Source organism: Neovison vison, chromosome 7 (genome assembly GCF_020171115.1).
Source record: "Neovison vison isolate M4711 chromosome 7, ASM_NN_V1, whole genome shotgun sequence".
NCBI lineage: Eukaryota > Metazoa > Chordata > Mammalia > Carnivora > Mustelidae > Neogale > Neogale vison.
Window position 1 is genome coordinate 9,686,904 of NC_058097.1, and position 23,513 is coordinate 9,710,416.

At 43.7% G+C, this 23,513-nt stretch overlaps 1 long non-coding RNA gene across 1 annotated transcript in view; it reads left to right on the forward strand.

Moving 5' to 3' along the window:
- The first annotated feature begins 336 nt into the window (after positions 1-336).
- Positions 337-23,513, forward strand: part of LOC122911218 — a 136,967-nt gene continuing 113,790 nt past the window's right edge. The window contains exons 1-2 of the long non-coding RNA XR_006385445.1: positions 337-584; positions 5,211-5,335. This is a non-coding gene — a long non-coding RNA (uncharacterized LOC122911218). The remainder of the gene's footprint in view (positions 585-5,210; positions 5,336-23,513) is intronic.

Below are 23,513 nucleotides of genomic sequence, written 5' to 3' on the forward strand. Positions count from 1 at the left end.
ACTAAGTAAAAGACTAAGTGAAATAGGAATTCAAAAGGGGAGGCTCGTGTGGGTAGGGGAAAATCCGTAGGGAGCCTCTCTAGAGAGGGTGGGCAGGAAAGATGAGCAGGGGGGGTGGGCACGGCTATGGGAAAGGTATTGCCAGTCCCCCGCCCCCACCTTCTCCCCTCGTGTCACCCATGCTGAGTGTTTCATGATGTGGCGAGAGGAACACTGCTGGTAAAATAAGGCTATAAATCGACAATTCTCAGCCATTCTCAGGCACCGAGTCATCTGGAAACCTCTCACTACAACTCTTCCCTGAATGCCCCACTGAGGAGGGGTGTATGCCAGGAAGGAATGGTCGCATGTCTGCTACTCCTGATGGGATGAAAGGTGTTCTCGAAGTTTCTAGAGATAAGAGAAAGGGATGTGTGCTTTGGATCCTGAAATACTGAGATTTCTTAGACACCGAGAAAAAAACGGGAAACCATCAAAATTGTGCTTGAAGTGACCACCAGCTTCAGAATCGCGCAGTGTTTGATAAAAATCACAGAATCCTTTCCAAGCAGGAGCTGGTGAGACTTGGAAATCTGCATTTTGAGGTAACTTCTAAGGTTGGCTTTTCGGCACACTTTTTATCTATGGTAACGACTGGCTGGTGAGGTCAATGGAACAGACTCTTGGAAATGTAGGACTGGGTAGAATATTAGAAATTTAAGAATTTGAGCTTCTGCTTAATGGCCCTTTTGCTCTCTTTCCCTCAGACTTTCTCTTCTTCTTAACGTCTGGCTTTGACGTTGATCATGTTTCAAGGTTTGCAAATGGGGTCTGTGGATGGGTCAGCAGTAAGACTGGTGTGTGGGCAGAGTTAAAGGAGAGAGACATGCTGATTGGTGAACAACAACTATCATTTGAAGGCTTGGCTTTCCCCATCTCCATCCCTCCTGCTGCATTTTAGAATAAGAGTTCTGCCTTTGTGATGTGTGGGTGATTTAGGGTGTCTGTGGAGCTACTTTTCTGGAGGCTGGTCTGCAAACTTGGTGTTAATACATGTCTGTGAATTTCAGTGCAGTGCTCTATGGCTTTTTCATGATCTCAAGGTGGTTTCTGATCCTAAGAAATGTCAAAACCTACCACCTTGGAGACTCATTTTCCTAGTGACAAAGGTCTGTTCAGAAAGATTCCTTAGGAAGAATTTGGACACAGGCTGTTTCTCCTTTCATCTGTTAGTGGATTGGAACTCAAAAAGCCCCAGCCGCCAGCCCAGCACCTTTCCTGTGTCTTGGGAATATAGAAATATGAAAGGAATTTGTTTTGCTGAGTAATTTTGAGTAACTTGAGCTGTGTATTTGAGGGAAAGGGAAAAATCTATCAAGCACTTCTGTGCCCTATGGCACAGACAACATTTCTCCTACCCAGATGCCCCCCAAATTGGAATCGCTGTTACCCTAAGGACAATGGGTGGTCCAGGAAGTGGAATGCCTGATTTTAGAAAGCCAGACTCATCACTGGGGTGATCTTTTATAGAACTCTTTGTTGAACAATGGTTTTTGCCCCAGAATGTGATCACAGCTGTTTTATTTTAGCTAATGCAGCAATTCAAGCAATTAAATCCATATTCCTCTGTGGCTATTTATTTTCATGAAGTAGTTCTCAGTGTATTGTCATGAAAGAATTCTTTGAGACTTGCAAAGTTAAAACAGAATGTACACTTTTTTCCTTCTAAAATAGCCACATCTGCTTCTTCAAATTGTCTTTTCTTTGTTGATGTCTCTTAAGGATGTCAACTTCTAGTCCGTAGGAGTTGAGTTCCATTGGGAGAATTGAGATTTATTAGTCAGAGTCTGTAGAATTAGTATTATGATAAATCATAAACCAGCATAAGGAGGACCTATTCCTTTTAGCAGCAAAATAATAACTTAAATCACAGAGCTAATGTTGAAATCTTATATTATTGCAAAATTAAATCATAAATGATTATTTCTTCCATGTAACATTGTATATGAATGAAAGGTTTGATGTATCTGTATGACTTTCTTTCCTTTTCCTGTGATTATATATAGCATACTTATTTTATCCAGTCATTCAATGAATACTTGTTGAGCTGCTACTTTGTGTCAGGAGTGGTGAACAACACAGACATGACTGTTGACCTTGTTCAAGTTTATACATTGCCAGAAAGATAGGCAAGGAGCAAGCACATAGAGAAATGAATAGAAGAATTGTGGATTGTGGTACATGTTGGGAAGGAAATGAATACGGGGCTAAAGTAGGAAAGCACTGGGGAAGTAGGTTACTTTAATTAAAAAATACAGGTGCAAAAGCCTGCTCTGTGGAACTATTTAAGCTGAAGTTTAAAGGAAAGGTGATTTTTAAAACAAGTTCATACATTCACATGGTTAGGGGAAGAGCATAGCAGGCAAGGGAAATTGCCCATGCAGAAGCCGGAAAGAGCCCCGTGTGTTTCAAGAACTGTGGTGTGAATGACAAGGCTGGAGCATGGGGAGTGAGGGGAGTGAGGATGGAAACGATTATTGCTGCTCTTGCCTTACTGAAGTGAGCTTCCGTTGTTGGCTCTGGAGTTCCCCTGGCACAGTTGCTGCCATCTTGCTTGCAACTGCCTGGGGATAAGGTATGTCCCTTGCAACAAAATCTAGGAGGGACTGTACAGAGATAATGAATGGGTGGGGTGTTATGGATTGTTTATGTCGCCCCCCCCCAAATCCACATATTAAAGCCCAGATCTACAACATGATAGTCTTTGGAAGCAGGGCCTTTGGAAAGAGGGTAATTAGGTCATGGGAATAGAGCCCCATGAATGGGACTAATGCCTGGATAAGAACAACCAGGAGAGAGAGATGATGTCTCTCTCTTCCTCTCCCTTTCTCTCTGTCATATGAGGGTACAGCAAGCTGCTGGGCATTGTATAAACCAGGAAAAGTGCCCTCACCCCGAACCTGAGTGTGCTGACACCCTGATCTCAGATTCAGCCTTTGGAACGACACGACATCAGCACCTATTGTGTAAGCCCCCAGTCTTACACAAGGGGGATCTTTGGTAGCAGCCTGAGCTAAGGCAGAGAAGTAAAAGGTACTGCAGTGCATTAAGAAGGGAGCTGGTTGAAGGCAGTCCTTAGTTTCTGCTTAGCCGTACGGAGACCAGCCCCCAAGCTGCAGAACTCAGGGAGCCTGAAGCCGGCCTAGACACTAGAGAAACAACTCCAACCCTTTTGGCTGAACAGGAACTTGTATCACAGAAACCTGACAATTTGACATGGTTGTTTATGGTTACATGGATTTCCTTTTTTTGCTTACTTTTAAATGGAAAGAGGAATTACGTAACTTGTCAGCTGGGCCTCCCTGAGCTAAAGGGAAGTACTGAAGGGTTTCCACTTATCCCTCCTCACAAGATGTGGGCTAAGGAAGAAAGGTGTGATCCTGACAGTGGCAGGAATCAGAGAGAAGAAGGGAGCAGAGAGGGAGAATAAAGTCGACATTTTCAAATTTTTTCCTCCTCATTGTCAAATGAGTGGGTTATTCCTTAGTACAGGTGGTTTATCAAGATGGTCCAAAATATGGCGGTGGGACTTCATGCTGCCTGTAGATTCATTTCCACTGAGCACCTGTTCTGTGTGAAGCCCTGTGAGCGATACCTATGATAGATACTAATATGGATTCCGTACTGACTTTACCTCAAAGCCTGGAATTGTTAGGCCAAGTCACCACTATACAAGGAAGTGCGCCATAATTCAGAGCAGGGACAGATTATTTCTGGAGAGAGGGACCTGGAGTGGTTTTATGAGGGAGGGGACATTTAAGTCAGGTTTTGCATTATCAGTGAGGTTTGGGAGACAGGCATGCGAGCCAAAAGTAGTCTCAGGCAGAGGGAACATTGTCATAGACAGGGCAGCAGGACCCATCCCTGGTGTTTGCAAGTGTTGCCTGGGGAACCTGTGAAAAATGAAGCCAGCGGAGATCCATCTTGAGAGATTCTGATTAACAAGGCCAAAGGTGGGACCTGGGAATCTGAATTTGAAGGTGGGGGGGACATCAAATGAATCTGATAAAGAGGGTCCAGGACCACCCCTGGAGGGATGCCAGTCTAGAGGAAAAGGAGACCTCAGAGGTAGGGGTATTCGTTGAAGGGCATCCTTATGGGGTAAACTTGGAAACGTTGGTAGGAGCCATGCACATAGAAAGTCTTAAATGCTAAGCGCTTTATTTATCCACGTAGCTACCATATTTGGAGCAGTCACTGTGAACTAGATCTTCAAAAGAGCATTATGGGACAGTGATGTTAGTCCCATTTAAGAAGATGCTACCCACCAAAGATGAGTGCAAAGTGACATGTTCAGGTTTTCCCTGCAGAGAGTGTGGCAGAGCTGGGGTTCAAATCCAGGTGGTTCAGTAGGTAATGGGGAGAAGGGTCAGTGTGATGAGGACCAGATTTGGAGTGAGGATTGGCTGCCTGATGAAAGAGAAGAAGCCGGAAGGGGGGAGCTTACAGAAGCAGCGTAGACAAGGGTTAAGTACAGAGCTGCCCCATGCGAGAGAGGGGAGATGAAGCAGGAATTTCTAGAGCTTTTGGGAGATTGTGCCATACAGGGGTCTGTGGAGAGCACACTGCTCAGTCTCTTGTGATTTCTGCAAGGTGCCTAAGGCCTTTCATAGCCATACCTGCAAGCCTTCTCCCTGTGAGACTCTGGGCACTTGGGTGTTGTTGCCCCTGTTTGTGAGGTACTGACCCCCAAGTCGCTCTGGCCCACAGGTGAGGGGCTGTAAGTGGTTAAGAACACAGATACTGATGTCAGACTTCCTGGATTCAAATCCTGATACACCACTCTCTGCCTAAATGCCCTTGGGCTGGTTTATTTAATCTCTCTGTGCCCCAGTTTTCTCACCTGTAAAATGGACAGATAACATCAGCATCTCCAAAGAACCGACGTGAGATTTACACAGAAAATAGGTGTAAGACACACTCATTAAATGTAAGGATTCACTAGTATTGCTGCTATGTTTGTTACTTCATTTTTGCTTGTATTTTTGTCTTATTTCAAATCCTAGGCCTTATGATGCCCAGACATGCCTCTTGCTAACTTTAGGAGCCACAGGCTTATTCGTTTACCTCTGAAAGAAGTTCCTCTACCAAGCGTCTGTCTTATGAGGGAAACAACAGTGGACAGTGATCAAGGAGAAATTCCTCTTCTGATTAATGTTATTGCTTTGCAGCATCTAAGGAGTGTGATGGAGGCTGTAATCCAATCCTAGAGGAACACTGGACTATTAGAGAAGAAATCTGTTGTTGGAATCACATCAACCTTGGCTCTTCCAGCAGTGAGAAGCTCCCATCATGGGTAGGATTTCTTTGTTATAAAGTGAGCTAAATGTTGCTAAAGAGAAGGGAGTATTTTCTCTTCTTAGTACTTCCTGGCTGTTACAGAGGTAATCTTATATACAATTCACATTAGTTCAGTGACCTAGGATGAATATATGTCCCACCTGGCCCCATCCTGGGCAATGGAGCAAGTCTATCTGTGTAGACTCCCTTCTCATTAGCCTTTCCATTTATTTAGAATTGGGGCCAACGACTATATAAATCATGGCAATCCTAGGAAGGCTGACATTAAAAACAAAAACAAAAACAAAATACAACCCGAACTAAATTATTTAAAGAGTAGATTTGCAGGACGAGGAAGGGGGTTCTACTTTAGGATTCTCAAAGAAAGCTGAATGTAAGGTGAGAGAAAAAGATGAGACTGAGCCATCTCTTTAGAACTTGGAGAAAAATCGTCTAGGTGGAAGGAAGAGAGAGGACAAAACCGAAGAGCCCTTAGCCAGGACAGGCGCCACACATTTGAGGGACTGGAAGGGGTCCTGTTTGCATGCGTGTGGTACGCAAAGAGCAGGGTGGTTTAGGGAGTGGGAAACTACTAGAAGCTGGAGTAGATGAGGCTTTGAAGTCCGTGATTTTATTTTGAGTACAGTTGAAGCTATGGAACATTTTAAAGCAGGGTTGCAAGGTATTATGACTTACATTAAAAAAAAAATCTCTGTGGGATGTGGTGGAGAAGAGGTGATAGAGGACAAGAGTAGGGACACAGGATTAGTTAGGAGGTTACTGCTGCCATCCCATCACATGGGATGGATTTTTGACAAATTCTACATAATTTATTTCTCCTTGGGTGCTCGAGTTGAAGAAAACTCTGGGTTGTTCTGAATTTATCGTGAAAAGAAGTCACTGCAGCTACTGAAGGGTTAAAGCCTCTCATTGGCATTTCTGGAAATGGTTGCAGAATTCTAAAGATAAGTTTACAGGGTCATTGGCCCTGATCCCACCACATGGTGTGGAAGTCTCTTCATAGAGGTTGGTCTTTGCGATCTCAGAGTGCAATGGGACAGTTACAGAGTGCCTTGAGGAAAATGAGAGCCAGTCTCTGAAAGAAAGGAACCTTCTGTCAGTGGAAACCATTTATTACAAAATAATGAACCCAGAGGTAGAAGGACAGAGTCCAAGGGGAGTGGGAACATGGAGAAATGAACACCAGTCCTTCGGTGCCCTAGTTGCCAGCAGGGGATCGGACCAGGCACAGGGGGAGATGAGGACAACAGGGCACATGCTTCTGCTGGGCAGCTGGATCTTTCTTGTGCTAGACTGAAGCCATGGACGTGACCCACCCCAAGGAGCCTACTCAGCATCAGACAGGGCCTACACTAATTTGGAAACTTCTGACACTCTCAGAGTAATTGCAAGTCAATTTGGCCAAGGGCAAGTTACTGCCAGTGGTGAAGTCATTTTGCAGAATTTTCCTTGCTTACCCAAATCCTCCAGCTAAAGGAAATAAGTGAAATTTAAGCAGAATATTGGACCCCCAGAGTGAAACTCCTAAGGTAGAATATGAACACCAACTTACAGAGTCTTAGCCCTTCTCAGAAACCCATGGAATTAATGAAATCCAGCTCTCTCTCCCCAGCTGACCTGTTTTCATTTTTTTTTTTTTTTAAATTCCAGGCCTGGGACTGAGCACCAGGTTTTTAAAAGTATATCTGAGCCCACTTCAGAGTCATCTCATTCCTGTTGCCCACAGGCAGAGAAACTATGGTCAGTGGTAGGAGTTAGGAGACAGAGCTTAACTCAGAATTGGGAAGAATGGCTTAGTAATCATTCCTGCCCAACAATGGAACAGCGAGACAATACTACTAATCCTATGCCCTTCTCGTTTACTGAGCATATACTATGTGCCAGATGCTGGGCTAAGTGGTTTACATGCTTTTTCTTCTCCTTCTCCTTCTCCTCCTCCTCCTTCTTCTTCTTCTTCTTCTTCTTCTTCTTCTTCTTCTTCTTCTTCTTTTTTTTAGAGGCGAGGAAATAAAGTCAAGGAAGGGTTAAAGTCTCGTGCCAAAATTCACCCAGTTGTTGTGCCTCATGATCCCTGGGCTGGCGCTGGCTCGGGGGGGGGGGTTAAACAGAGACAGCGCGTTTGAAAGAATGAATGAAGGAATGAATTTGATTAAGCTCAAGAAATGTTTTCAGAAAGCTACTATGTGCCAGGCATAGTGTTTGGCATTTTTGGGTAAACAAAGACCAATATGATCTAGATTATGTCCAGAAGATCTTTCCAGACTAATAGCAACAAGCTAAGCAGACGCTTTCTAATTTATAAAGCTGAACGTGTACATATCTCCCCCCGAAAGGCAGTGGAAGCCTTTGGTTGCTCTTGCTAGGTAGAAATAAATTCAGGAAAGGCTTTCTGCATGAAGTGGCGTTTCAGCCGAACACTGAAGGAACATTTAGGGAAAAATCTGGGGACCAAGGAGTATCCTAAGCTACCACATTTATGGGTTACAACAGGACGTGGGGCATTCACTACAGCTTTTCTTAGTAGGAGGCGACCTGAAAGTATCTAGAATTATCTGCTAGCTACAAAGGGAGGGACTTGGTTAAAAGAAAGAGTGCAGGTCAGAGGTCAGGGAAGTGTTGGGGAGACTGGTCGCCAGATCTGGGCTGGGATGCCATGAGAGGAAGGAGAGGGGCAGGTGGCTAGGAGAATGTTTTTAGAGGTACAACCGATTAATCAGAAGTAGGGAACTTGGGGCGCCTGGGTGGCTCAGTGGGTTAAGCCGCTGCCTTCGGCTCAGGTCATGATCCCAGGGTCCTGGGATCGAGTTCCTCATCGGGCTCTCTGCTCAGCAGGGAGCCTGCTTCCTCCTCTCTCTCTGCCTGCCTTTCTGCCTACTTGTGATCTCTCTCTGTCAAATAAATAAATAAAAACTTAAAAAAAAAAAAAAGAAGTAGGGAACTTGACAAAGAGGACAAACCTGATGACGTTGCTCAGACTTTGAACCTGATCTACCTGGAGGATCGCACCATCAATGAGGGACAGGAGACAGTCTGGGGCCCTGGAGTCTGGGGCCCAGAAAAAGGAAGGAACGAAAATTTGAACATGGATTGACCATCTGCGTGGGCCTAGGAAAAACACTTGCCATTCTTTCCCATAGTGGGTGGGAGTTCCTGGGTTGTTTGGTTCCAGCAGTCGGTGTCAGCTAGCTCGTGTTCATTATGACAGGGGTTTATCGAGTGCCTCCTGCTGAGTCTGGGACCCTAGGGTGCAGACATGAACCAGATCGGTTCAGCCGTTGGCCCTCGGGGAACTTCGATTTCCGTGGAGAGGCAGACGTCGTATGTATGATTGCGCATGTCTTGAGTAATTGGCCCGTGCTTTGAAGAAGGATGCTATCCCGAACTCGCCTTGGGCCTGCCTCCTGTGAGAAAGGGAGTTCAAGTACTTACCTGAATGGTAAGTAGGTTAGTCCCAGCATACAGATTGTAATCTGAATGCTGTTTCCTTGTCACAGCAATAAAAGCAGTTAAAGATGTGGCCACTTGAGGCTGCGGGACCAATTTCCAGTGGAATTCCTGGTGTAGGTGCAGAGGTGTCGGTGATGGGCGGTGTTGACCATGTTCATCTCGCCAGCCTCAGCCCTTCCTTCTGCTGACTTCACCAACAGCCTTGCCGGCCCTAGGTTGTCTGGGTTATTCTTAAATTAAATGCTGCAAACAAAATTCTGAAAATTCATTTTCTCCAAAGCGATGACTTGGCAAAGGCCAGAAATGATGCTGTGGTAAGAGAATGACACTGGAATGTAGAGCCGAGGGCTCAGACTCTGGCCGGAGATCACTCAGCCTGCCCACAAATCTAAAAATGCACAGTTTGACTATAATGCTGGAAAATATCTCCTAATGCTTTGGCTTCTGCCAACAGAAAAGAGAAAGTTAAAATCATGGACGGCAGCAATATTCCTAATTCAGGAACGTGAGCACTCCAGCACCTCTCATTTTGCACTAATGATTTAAAAAAAAAAAAATCATTTCCGTGTGAATTTGTCCCAGGCAGCTTGCAGGTTATTAAGAACAGGGAAGGAAAACGGAAGGAAGGAGGCAGAATGACAGAGTGAGGACACGGTGGGGATGGATCCGAAATGCTGTTGTTCTTCCTGGGAGACGAGCCTCAAGTGGGGCTCGCAGGCGGACGTGTTGCTGCCACTTCTGTCATTTTTCATTGCGTGTCGCCATGTTGATTTGATTGTTGGATCCTTTTCCTGGTATGTGAGAGCCTGTGCCAGGGTTGATCCAAGGGACTTGGAATTAGGCTGAGCTTTTCATCACCAGGCTCCAAACATCTCAGCTGCCTTCAGTTTTCTTGTTGTGAAGCTCACATTCTTGCCTGTGTAGATACATTGGGCCCCCAAGGGGGTTTTTAGTCTAGTATAAACCCATTAAAATAGCCACTGGGGAGGAAGGGAGATATTTTCTACCATGGATGTGTGACACGGACCCGCTGACAGCTTAAAGGTTGCCCTGTCACTGCGAGTTCTTTTTATAAATGACCCTTGTCTTCACTCAACAACATTACCTGAGCAGCCGCTGTCGGCCAGGTCATGGGTCAGGCTTGGTGGGCCATGCAAAGACAAGTAGACATGTCTTTGTCCCCAGACTGTGAGCTTCCTGAGGGCAGGAGGTAAGACAAACGTACGTCACTGTGTTAGGAGGTTGAGATGTTGACATGATTATGATATCAGGAGACTTCATTCATGACCCGTCACTGGCAAGTATGGTGCTTCTCTCACTTCCGAGAACCTCAGAGCTGTGAGCGGAGAAATGGTAGTAGAGCGCTCTGGGGCTCTAATTCACTCTGGGCGAGTAACAGTTCATTCCTGGCCAGGGAAGTGGAGAAGGTCCCTTGGAGGTGATGCTGTTGACCTGGGGCACGAAGGATGGAAAAGGTTTTCGTAGACAAGGATGGGTGGGTGATCTGAAGCTGGGGAGATGGCCTGAGCAAGAATGAGGAGGCAGAAAAATACTCGTTTGGCAAAGGATAAGCATCTGGCGTGGCTAGGATGAACCTTTCCTTAGAGCCCTGGGTCATTCGAGTTCTAGGTCCGGACCCCTGCCCTGTGATTTTTGCATGTTTTATTAAAATATAACAAAAATATAAAAACACATACACATCACATGCACAGCTGATATAAACTACATAAACTACATGCAGTCATGTAAACAACATCCAGACTGAGAAGCCAAACATTCTAAGCCTCTCCAGAAGCCTCTCTCACTCAACTTCCGCCCACTACCCTCAAGGTGACCTTTCTCTGGACTCCAACAGCATAGGTTAGCTGTGCTTGTGTTCGAACGTTACAGAAGTGGAGTTGCTTTGAGAGAGCTCTTTAGGTTTCTGGCTTCCTTGCTCTGTTTCGCATTTGTGCATTTCCTCCTGGTGTTGCGTGCCTTACTTTACATTTGTTGCTCCATGGTATTCTGCGTGACTGTACCACGATGCATTTCTCTTCTATGCTCTTGTTGGGATTTAGGTTTGTTTCCACTTTTGGGAAATTGTGAACAGGCTGCTTTGACCATTCTTGTGTAATGTCTATTGATGAACACATTGATGCGTTTCTGTTGAGTACGTATCTAGGAACACAATCTCTGGATCGCAGGACTGAAAATCCCCTTTTAATAACAAAAATATTCATCTCATATGATTCTAATTATGCTTTTAATATTCCTAGGTTGGGAAATACACAATGATAAATATCTACTGTGAATTCAATAACACTCGTGAATCAGTTGGTATATCATCAATCACAGAAATCTCTTGGCATAAGCATGATGTACTGTGTCTGCAGACGAGGTTGGGCGCGTGTGTGGATACAGGGATCCCTTGCAATACCTCTGAGTCTGCAATCAGGAGCCACAGACGTAGGTGAATGGTGGTGTGCGTGGCCAAGGAGCAATCATCGATTTAATTTACAGACATTTCTGCTGCTCAGGCCAAACTCCAATCCAAGAGATCTAGTGGGATTTTTTTCCCCTCTCTCTCCTTTCTTTTTGCCTGCAAAAACCACACATGGCCTCCCTAACTATGACCAAGTGGGATGGTTATGGTCTCTGGAGGGGAATCTGGGCTTGAAGCCACAGTCTGCCACTTACTGGTTGTGTGAGTAAGGTCAGGGAAGAGCCTAGGATCCTCAACTGTAAAGTGGAAATGAAAATACCTATCTGATATAGGGCCTAGGGAAGTCAAATAAGGTCATGTGTGCCAAACGACCAACATGGCGTCTTCTCGCTGAGTGGTAACTACCACCATTGTCTCCACCATCTTGTTCATCATCTTTTCCTACCTGTGTCTTCTCCTTGGGGTTTTGTTCTTCTTCTGGGCATATAGTACCTTTGTCTTGTTTCCTAATGTCTGCCCTCAGCTCCCACTATTCCCATAACAAAGGAAAAATATTCTGATTGCTCAACTCCTTGGGCTCCATGCATCTTTCTTTGTGAGATCTTTAAACAAATATCTTGTGTCCATGATTCCTTTTATCAGCCCTCTTGATAATCAGAACAAATTGGAGAAGTTCATTTTAGCCAGTGTGCGTGTGCTCAATAATGACATCCTGTGCTCCCCATCTCTCTAGACTGTTGTCTTCCATATTTTAATCCAGAGGAAAGAGTTGAATGATTTTTTTTTTTTTTTGGTCCTGTGACAGGCTTTGGAGGGAGTCATTATGGGTTGAAGGGGACCTTTCTATCACCCCCTTAAAGAATTCTTTGTAGGAGACCTCCTCTGTAATCTCCAGGGCATCTTTGACTCTGAAGGGATAGGAGCACTATATGGAGAAGACAGGAGGTTTATGGAGAAGCATTTTGGTTGAAGGCATCAGAGGTGGAGATGTCCAGAAGAGCTCATGTCTTCCATAGTAGGAGCTCCGCTGTATAAGGTCAAGGAAGGTGGAGAACAACATCTTCAGACAGACTCTGCCCCCCAGATCTGGATCTGGTTTCAGAGCTAAGCGAGGGGAGAGTCAGATGGTCTGGGCATTTGTCTAGGATTGAGGTCAGACCACAGGATGCTGGGAAGTTTCTGGCAATGGGCATGACAAGCGCTGAGGATAAGAAGGCGATTAAGGAGGAATGACTGTCCGTGCCCTCACGGGGCACAAGAGTAGTACTTCTGGGAATGGGTTTTCAGGCAAACGTGACTTTTGATAAAGAGCAGTCAGACTCATTTATGTTTTGAAGCACACTACCCCACATCCAGCCAGTTCTTAAAATACTCAGAGTTGAGCAGATGGATTCTAACAACGTATTAATTTATTTGTAATCCCTTTCCTGACTCCTGTCCAAACTGGCCTTCGACATTCTCAGTCTCCTTTAAGGTAAAAGGAAAGAGCACTTTCTCTACCTTCATAGTTATTTGTCCCCTTCCTAGCTTTGTAAGACCAAGTTTTCCCAAATCCCCACAGATTCCCTCCTTTGGCGAAAATGTAAACGTCTCCCTTGAGATTTCAAACATAATCGTCCCCCCCACCCCCGACCCCCGGCATGGAGAAGTATGCACAATTCAAAGACAAGGAAAACTGCATCCACCAAAATCAAGTGCAGTTTCTTGACAATCCTTACTTTAAAAGAATCCTCAGAAAATTCATTTCTGCCTGCTTTGTATCAACTCATATTTAAAAAAACACAAATTAAAATTTCCTTATAATTTCAGTGTTTGGAAATTAAAGGGGAGGAAAAGTTGCTGAGGAAAATGTGTTAGATTTTACTGAGCCCTAAATATCTGGAAAACAGTTTGAGATCCTTGGCCAAAGCGAGAGCTCTGGCTCAGTTTTCATACCCTTGCTATCGACAGCTAATTTCTTGAGCAAATTTATTCACTGTTTTTGAAAAAAAAAAAAAATTGGCAGTCTGGAGTCACCTCAGATGTGCAGCCTGTTCAGAAATTCCTGAGTTCAACTTTCTTAGGCATTTCGGTTTCCTTCTTAGCTCTCAAAGAACATTCTAGCAAAGTGACATATTATTTGTCTGTGACCTTTCACCAGAGGGCACAAAGATGGAGAAACCCTGTTTACTTTCTGAAGATAAGGCAAAATGTTTTATCTTGAACATAGCCTTTATAAGGTCAGAAGGAAGAAAAAGCTTAATAAGCTTTTTTATTCTGACAGTAGGATTTAGCTGCTTGTCTCAGGAGGAAATGTTTATGTCTGCTTAACACTTGGCATCTTGAGCTTGAATCTGATTTCATTTATCAAAACCAAATCATTAGCACAGGGGACTTTTAAGGCAATTGAAAATACTCTGTGTGATTTTGTGACTATGGATACATGTCATTGTCTGAACACAATAGAAAGAGCCACACCAAGAGTGACCCTAGCGTAGACTACCGACTTTGAGTGATGATGACATTGACAGTATAGGTTTGCTGATATGGGGGAGGAGGGAGATTCCTAAAGGGGGAGGCTGTGTGCGGGCAGGGCAGGGGATGTATGGAAACCTTGTACCTTCCCCTGAATTTTTCTATGAACCTAAAACCACTGTAAAAAATGAAGTCTTTAAAAAAAATCATCTATTCCACAGACCTGTACCCCTGGGGCTAAAAATACATTATATGTTTATAAAAAAAAAATAAAAAAAAATAAAATCCTAACCAAAAAAAAAATCATCTCTTTAGTTTGCTCTAACCTTACATCTAGATCATTATCCCTAACTTGCTCTGTGAGTAGCTCTTCATTTGCATTTCCCAAAAGCAGGTCTTGAGAGAAGAACTCATCAGGAAGTTGATCTTGGGAAGCACCGGTGATTGAAAGAAGGGAGGAAGCCAGTGAGAGGGGCACCCCTAAGCAGATTTTCTGGGTGGGCAACCAGGACTCAGTGACCCTCTGAGAATCCTCGTGGAACCCACCCACATGGGGGGATGGGAAACATGGGCACTTATACACCAAGTCTCACCATTTCCCTGTACCCAGGGCTGTACCCAGAGCAAGTGTCCATGGGCCCAGAGGACCAGAGGAAGTTCTTAGACAGTTATGTTGGGAACATAGACACCTTGTGGGTGAGAAGTGGTCAGCATGCTGGAATAGGCCAGGTCAGGGGTGCCCAGGTGCATCAAGGGGAGTGAGGGAGGCCCTGGCAGTTGGTAGTTCATGACCTTGACATCATCTCTCGAGTCCTCGAGTCCCTATTTTCACAAGGAGTTGGGATTTCCAAACTGGGTCCCCAAGATGACAGGTATTCCTTACAAAAACAGTTTCTTGACCAAATACATTTAAGTATTAGGTTAAGCAATATGTATTTTTTGTTAACCACAGGGCATCCCAGAGCATTTAATATCTAAGAGTGGGAGAGCATGTGTGCTGTTTTCCGAAGGCATTTGATCACAGACACCTCCCCTCTGTTATTACTAGTTTTTCAGGTGACATCTGTTAATGTTTTGAAGGTCTGATGGTCTGGGGTATATGGTTTGAGATACGCTGCATAGATGGTTGCTCTAGTCCAGCTCAGCTCTGTGGCTAACTGAGCGCACAGTCATTCCAAGTGTGGGACTTTAGCTTCAGAGGAGATGGGGAAGGCTGGAATCCAGAGGGTTCTAGGCTCCCCACATTCCTGTTTTCATCTCTTTTATCTTAGAAGAGTCAGTTTCCTTTTTGTAAGAGCTTTCTGGAACTGAAAACAAATTAATAAAACCAGTGTATTTAGGTGAAGGTGCCGGGAAATCCTATTGTGGGCATGGTGGAGACCAGTGTAGGGTCAGAGGGCTGGGGGGACTGGACGCCACTTACAGCCAGCCAGAGACTCTCACTTGTTCTGTGCGGAGCTCCTCTGTGGCTTTGGCTCGGGTGCTCTCAACTCTCGGCACATCTTAGAATTACCTGGAGAGCTTTTAAAATAGGTTGATGCTTGGGGCACCTGGGTGGCTCAGTCAGTTAGGCACCTATTGATTTCAGCTCAAGTCATGATCTCAGGGTCGTGGGATCGAGCCCTCCTGTGGGACTCTGCACTCAGAGGGGAGTCTCCTTGAGAATCTCTCCCTCTGCCCCTCCCCCTCCCTCTTGCACTCTCTCTTTCTAAAATAAATAAATAAATATGAAAATAAATAGACCTATGCTTGAGACTCCTTCCAGATCCAGTGGATCTAAGATTTCTCTATGGGTAGTTCAGCAAATAAACTGCCTGAAATTCACTTACAGCAAAGTATTATCCCAAGGTCCCAGTGGGCATCCACAGCAAAGCGGCTCACTATTTTTAGATTTCTCTGGACGAACATTCCCAGCAGCACAGAGCTTTCTTTATGTCTCAGCACAAATTTTGTTCTGATTGAGAGCCAAGGTTGGGAAGGCTCTGTCTACACCCGCAACTATGTAATTTAAGGGTCTGTTGTTGACCCTGCTGGTAAGAAGCAAGCACTTGAGAGTACACTGACATATGAGAAACCACAGCCTGGAACAATGGCCCACTTGTGAATCTGTTTGCACATCATTGCTCACTGCCCTGTCCTACAGTCTTGGTGACAATATGATGAGGTGTGTTCCCAAGTTGGCCTGGAGGACAACTCAGGTTTCCATCGTTCCTCAGATAGAAGCTCTGTGATCAAGAATAAGGGGTATAAGGGGAGAGCAGCCCTGGAAGGTGACAGGAGTCTTAATCCCTGTTCAGGAAAGTTCTTCCTTAGTACTTGAGAGGGGACCTCTGCCATCATTAAACACGACTCTCTTGGTCCCGAGTCCATGGCAGAATGAAGGCTTGGATTATGCAGATGTATTTGGAAATGCCTGTTCCTGCTCTAAAACCATGGAATGTCATTTACTTTGAAAAGTTTTCAGTGCAGAAACCTATGGTCCAAAATAATTCACCTGAAAAAAAAAAGCTGAAGATTTCCAACTTTTCAAAGAAGAAAGCATTATTAAAACTTTTCACCTTCACCATGTCTGATAATAAATTTTTGTGGGTCACTGCAAATACACAGTATCATTATCAGATTAATGGGCAGTTATTTTGGGAAGATGATCTTTCCTCCCAGAGAAAGGAGAAGAACATTCCGCATCCATAAGTTCCAAAACAGGAGATTGGGCTATCTTAAAAAAAAAGAAAAAAAAATCCGTTTTTTTTTTTCTGTTTATCTGCAAGAATTCAATCAACAATAGCCAAGTGATTACCTCCTATTTTCAGCTATTGACCAGTTGGTAGGAACTTCAGGCTGGTTCACCATGTAGGGAAACTGTAGTGAGAAATCCTTGCTGAATGTTTCCGGTACTGATTTTGGCTCATTTAAACAGAAAAGGAGTTTTATTAAAAGGGTATTATTAGAGGCTGAGAACCAGGCTCAGATTTACAAAGTCAGGGATGAGGATCAAAATCATACCCTAGAACTGGTCTGGTAAATAAATAGATAGATAGATAGATAGATAAATAAAATAAAATAACATAAAATCTCAAAAAAACCAATCCCTGACTGCTTTTGAATTTAAAAGCCTGATCTTTGCGTCTTGGGAGCTCTAGCTTCTGCAACCTCCGTTGCTGCCAGAGGCACTCCTACGTTTCCACACCACTGGGTCCTGTTTCAAAGTCCTTCGTCGGTGCCTCTGATTGGCGGAGCTGTCGTGGGTACCTCTGATTGGCTGAGCTGGCATGGGTGCCTCTGATTGGCAGAGCTGACATGGGTGCCCTCTGATTGGCAGAGCTGTCGTGGGTGCCTCTGACTGGCAGAGCTGTCGTGGGTGTCTCTGATTGGCAGAGCCGAGGTCACGTGTTCTCTCATGCCCTAGCTGCAAGAGAGCCTGGGAAAACAAGTGTCAGACCTTTTCAGCTTCGGCAGTGGAACATAGATGGAATTCTCCGAAGAGAACATGGTGATATTGGGAAATCGTGGAAGTTGAAAAGTGCCTCCCACAAGCAATTCGAGGCCATGTAACCAGCATGTACAAATCACCAGCTGCAGGAGAGATGACGCGGACACAGGCTGGCGGTCTCGGAGCATCTCGTCCGTTAGAGGAGACGGGTCACAGCCCACTCTGCCTTACCTTATGGCTGTTCTCCTACAATTCAGTAAGTACAGGAATGTGGAAGCTGGGAGAGAGATGGCCGCTTGACGGTTATTACACAATTACGAAAGACAAGGTAGGGTTTTATTTTTTAAGATTTTATTTATTTATTTGACAGAGATCCCAAGTAGGCAGAGAGGCAGGCGGAGAGAGAGGGGGAGGCAGGCTCCCCGCTGAGCAGAGAACCCCATGCGGGCATCCCAGGACCCTGAGATCATGACCTGAGCGGAAGGCAGAGGCTTTAACCCACTGAGCCACCCAGGTGCCCCAAGGTGGGTTTAGTTGTATTGGCACAGCGCCTGTATTTCGGAGAATATAACACAACATGGTTAGTGGGTATTAGACTTACAAAAGTCATCTTGTGTGGCACGAACGTTTTCCAAGGTTTGAGAAAGCTGGAGTTTGGAGAATGAGATGTTTATAAGGAAATGACCCTGTGCTGTGTATGTGTGAATCTTGGCATTTCTCAATTTGTCTTGTTAGACGGTGGCTGGTGGGGGTCATCAGAGCACAGCCTCGGTTTCGTGTGAGTTTTATTCTCACTGTTAGTCAACCAAGGAAGAGATGAGTCTAGGTAAGCCACAAAGGGGCCGTGGGTCTCTCTCGGCGGCATTCAGACTCTTAGGGTGCTCACCATCTGAGATCAGGAAGGAACTCATAGCTGTTGAGAGTTGAAGGCAGATGAAAAATGTGGAATTGCCTTCAGCAGCATGCAGTGCAAGCTGACAGTGAGTAGTCATTCCTGGTAAACTAGATTATTGACATTCATAGCACTCTTCACTGTGGTGTTCATTTCCCATTAGGGAAATGGGAATACATTAGCAGAGTTGGATATGACCATTCGCACATTGTCTCAGTTATGGGGTACGAAGAGAGGGGTCTTTGAGGCTGAAGTGAGAGTAATTTCTTCCTCTCCAACACTACACAAGGCCAGTAGGGTGGTGGCACCAGGAATCCTGTAAGAAATGTAAATTGTAGGGGGCCCTGGGTGGCTCAGTGGGTTAAAGTCTCTGCCTTCCGCTCGGGTCATGATCCCAGGGTCCTAGAATCAAGCCCCACATCCGGGAGCCTGCTTCCTGCTTCCTCCGTCTCTCTCTCTCTGCCTACTTGTGCTCTCTGTCTGTTAAATAAATAAATTAAAAAAAAAAAGAAATGTAAATTGTAGGGACAGACTCAAAGCTGGATGGTCTAGCTAGCCTTCTCAACCAAGATGTCTCCTTAATGTGATGAACTTGATGGTTCTGAATTTTATACTTGGTAAAGAAGAGAAAGAAGGAGTTTCCTACATTATGCTGGAGCAAAGTCAGGGAATACAGAAGCCTTAGAAGATCGTAAAGCCATAAAAAGGTAGCACTTCCCTGCCACGGGAGCACCCAGCACTCAGTTATGTCAAATGTTGGGAGAGAATAATGGTAAATACTGTGACCCTGTGCTCTTTTGATAAAAGGGGACTCTTGGAAGAAAGACTTGCTCTTTCTGAAAGATGCTGCCCCAAATCACCATGGCTTCTAATTCGTAGTGGTGGCATTTGGCAAATCCTCTGGTTTGGCCACTTTTGCAGGGTTTGCTTGATTTCACAGTTGCGGTTTTTATGCAGGACAACATTATTTGATCTAGTAATTTTCATGCAAATTAGAGGTTGAAAAGATGTGCTGCATAGTGAGAGACCAATGTCCTACATTTCATGTGGAAATCAATTTAAAGGAGCACTAAAACCCCAGTGGAGAAGATTATTGACTAGACATTCCTTAAAATAAATACAATTGAGGAAAGCTGAAGGAAGGACTGATGGCTGAGTGCTGACCACGACCCAGACACTCTTAGTTTTTTCATAAAATCCTCACTACAGCTTTACAAGGAAGGAATTACTACCGACAGGCTATGGATGGGTTATGCCTGGTCGAATCCTTGGATGGAAATCCCTGGAGAGATTTGCGTTCTCCCTGCGTGGCAGCCTGCCTGGCATCGTCTGGCATCGCCTCCTACCTCACTCTCTGTGTCTCTAGCCCCACAGACATTTCTGCAGGTCCTTGACTTTGCTCTTCCCCCTTCGTCCATAGCACTTTGGGACCCACTGTGTTTTCAAGCCTACATTGAACACCTGTAAAACTTGACCTTGTACTAGTCTACATAGTAATTCTCAACATAAACCAAAGAATCACACATACCACATTCTTTATCCACCATGCAATAAACTTAGAAACCAATACTAAAAGCCCTCAAAGATCATATGTTTCATAATTTTAGTAATTCACTTCAAAATAATGCATTGCTCAACTAAAAAAAATTCATAGTGGTATTCAGAAACTATTTAGAATCAAATAATAATATTAACAGTATGTATCAAAACATTGAGGGATGGGCTAATGTGGCATTTGGAGTAAAATTTTGAGCTTTACCTTAATAGATAAGAAAGATTCAAAATTGATACAAAAATGTTCACCCCTGCTGTGAAGTGTGTAAGCCTGACGATTCACAGACCTGTACCCCTGGGACTAATAACACATTAATTGTTAATATAAAATAAAAAATGTAAAAAAAAAGAAAAAATGTTGACCCCAAAGATAGGGGGCCATCCACATCCATGAACCATCCAGTGCTTTAGCCTCTCTGTCCTTGTCTCCAGTGACATCTACTACCTTTTCTCATTGTTCTACCTCACTCCATGCCAGTTTCAAAATCTGTTTCTTAGATCTTTCAAGTTTGTTCCTACCACAGGGCCTTTGCACTTACTCTCCCCTGGAGTTTTTTTTGCGGTTCATTTAGGATTTTTCCCAAAGGTATCTTCTCAGAGATGAATTCCTTGACTCTCTTATCTAATTAGTACCCCTGACCATCATTCCCATATACCCTGACTATAGAATAGAATTTATACATAGTATAGTAATAAATCATTAGTTCTATCTATTTTTCTACCTGTCTATCTATCCATCTACTCACCTACCTATTATTTCTGTCTGTTGTCCCCACTGGAGTGTAAGCTCTGTGAGTCCATGGTCATTGTCTTTCTTATTCACAGTGGTAACTTCAGTATCTAGAACTGAGCCTGGTGAGTGAGAAGTGCTTAGAATATTTTTTGATGACATAAGTAGATGAATTGATCTACTCCTTCATAAAAATGCTAAATATCTGAGTTTAAGGGAAAAAAACCTGTTCACAATCTCTGTCCAATAATTGAATTTCTCCTTTGGAATTTTCTATAAAAGCAGATCTTTAAGTGACACAGAGTTATGAAATACATTCCAAGGATCTTATAATTTTATAAAACCAGAACCAAATATGTAGTTTCAATGAGATTTTACTGTGAAAGTACAATTATTTTAATGCAAGTTGACATTGTCACTTTCAAACCTGCTTGTACAACAAACCCTTGAAAAGAAAACAATAGTTGGAGACAGTTAAGTATGTACCTGTAGTGCACTTGATTGGGAGTTAATCCTTTGTAGCATTATTTAAAATATCAGTGGCCTACTTTACTGAAGAAAACGTGTTTTTTATTATAGAAAAATATTTTATTACTTGATATTGTGTGAACTTTTAGAAGTTGGATTTCTAGTTTATAGTTTTTGGATGGCACCTCTTAAAATTTGTAACCATATTGTTGAAAAATATTTTATAGCCTAGAAGTAGTATATATTGCAAAAGCTAGACAGAAGAGAACACTGCCTTTTCTAGCACCATGCTCTCTTTAAATCAGTTATTTAAAATTTTTTTTCCCTCTTGTGGACAAGTCATATAAACAACAAAAAAATTAAATGTGTTCCTGGAAAATGACAGCGGGTAACATTTAACCATTCCTGTTCCCATCTTGCCTTTGGTTATAGTCCTGGGCCCAATACACACCCTGTGGTTCGGTGTTTCTTATTCCAACACAGATTGGCTTGGGCCCCTGCCCAGCTGTCCTGGAGAAATCAAAAGTCAGGGATCAGCACAAATTTGCACAAGGCCTAAAGAATTGTTCCCATGTGCATTTCTCCTTTGTTTCCTTCCCTTCCTTTCCCTTCTCTTTTGTGTTCAAACTAGCCCTTGGTCCTTTTAGAGATCTCATCTAAAAGAGATCCCACAATATTAAGAGAACTTATTTTTATCTGCTTATAAGTTTAAAGTTTGCCAAAGTTGAAAAGACCTTGATGAGACCCAAATTGTGTTGCTGAGAGTTCCCAGAAAGATTTTGCAAGGGTTGCAAAAAAAGTTCCCCTTGCATGATAGGTCAGTTAGAATGGGCTGGGTTGTGCTGAAGAAACAAACAATTCCTGTATTGTAATGGCTTGAACAACAGACTTTTTTCTGGCTCACTCTATATGTCTATGTTAGTCAGGTTTTCCAGAGAAATAGAACCAATAACGTATGATGATTATATTATGGAGGCTGAGAGGTCCCAGAACCTACTGTCTGCAAGCTGGAGACCCAGGACAGCTGATGGTATTGTTCAGCCTGAATCTGAAGGTGCGAGAACCAGGGGAGCCTGCAGTGTAAATCCTAGTTTGAGGGCAGGAGAAGATGAGATGAAATGTCCCAGCTCATATAGTGAGAGAGGGGAAAAAGGGGAGTACTTCCTCCTTCCCCCATCTTTTGTTCTATTTCTGCCCTCTACAACTGGGTGTTGCCCACTCACAGTGGGGAGGGCCATCTACTTTGCTGAGTCCACCAACTCAAATGCTAATCTCATCCAAAAACATCCTTACAGACACACCCAGAAGTAATGTTTAATCTGAGCATCCTTTGGTCTGCCAAACTGTCATATAAAATTAACCACCACAGTGCCTATCCTGGGTGGTTGGGGGCCCTATCTCATCACTGGAAGCTCAAAGCTTATGCTGCACCTACCATGTACAATAATGCAGGCCACTTGGCAGAGGGAAAGAGAATGGGGTGAGTCACATAGTGTCTCTTAGAGCTTTGCAAGGGTCTTCAGCTCTCTTAGCATTGGCTGAGCAAGTCAGCCAGCCATATTCACCTTAAGAGCTCTGGGCAAATGTCAGCTCAGTATCTTTCTGCCATGCCTAGAAGAAGAGAGAATTGAGTAACTCCAACGATTGACAAACCACATCTAATTGCTTGGGAAGAGCAGTCAAGAACACCATATTGGGAGGTCTTAAGTATCTGCCCTCACTTATCAAGCAAGACTGTAACTGGTGTTAACATTGTATGTCAGCTCTATTTCAATTAAAAACAAAGACTGGTCAGTGTTATCTGTAATTCTAGGGACAGGCCAGTTGCATGTGGACTGGGGAGTTTCTTTGCCTGGACAGTCAGCAGTACACAACTTTAGTGCTTTTCAGAAGCACCAAATGTCCATGGACAGTTGTACACACACAGATGCTCAGAGCCCATCTTAAGAGTCTTTTTCCTAAAGTTCAACATTATTCTCAATCTTTTTCTGATTTTATCTGTCAGAAATGGTCCACCAGAACAAAAGAATTGGCCAATAATTTTCTAGTCCCAACTGTATAAGAAAGGTACTAAACCTGCTGTAAATATAAACTGATAACTAGTGAAGAATTCTCTGTTTTGTGGCAGAAATGGGAGAGCCACAGCTTGGACTCATCATCCCTCCAGGTCAAATATGGCATATAGGACTTCATTTCATATAATAACTCTGACTGACTGGAAGGAACTGCCTAGAGTACTGTATGGGATGGATTTAGGACCATGTCAAAGCTTATCATCAAAAGTGTGCAGTGATTGATTAACAATGTCTGCCATTGGTGCAGGAAAGGTAGTAGTAGGATACATGCCAACCATTTGTCTTTGTTATTCCAGATCATCACTTCCCACCCCTCTCCCCCTTTCAGGGGGATTTCATTCTGATCTATTGATCTGATTGCTAATTTGTTTCTATGTATTCCTTCCTTTTTGGGTGGGTGTGATCTGACTGACAGACCTCCATTTGTCACTCACCAGATACGTGTCTTCTTCAGAGTCAATTAAAAATAAAACAAAAACAAATCCAAAAAAGCCCCTAACACCAGAAGCTTGACATTATGGTTTATATCAACCCTTTAGGATTTTGATTAAATTAAATCAGTCCCAGAGATCTGATCAACTGCTAGTGTAAGTTCCTTAATGTGGAAACCTGAACTTGAGTGTGATCTTCCCAGAAGACAATGTCTGTTTGGGGAAATTGGACTGCTTTCTTCTCTGACATCACTGTAGTCCTTCTTT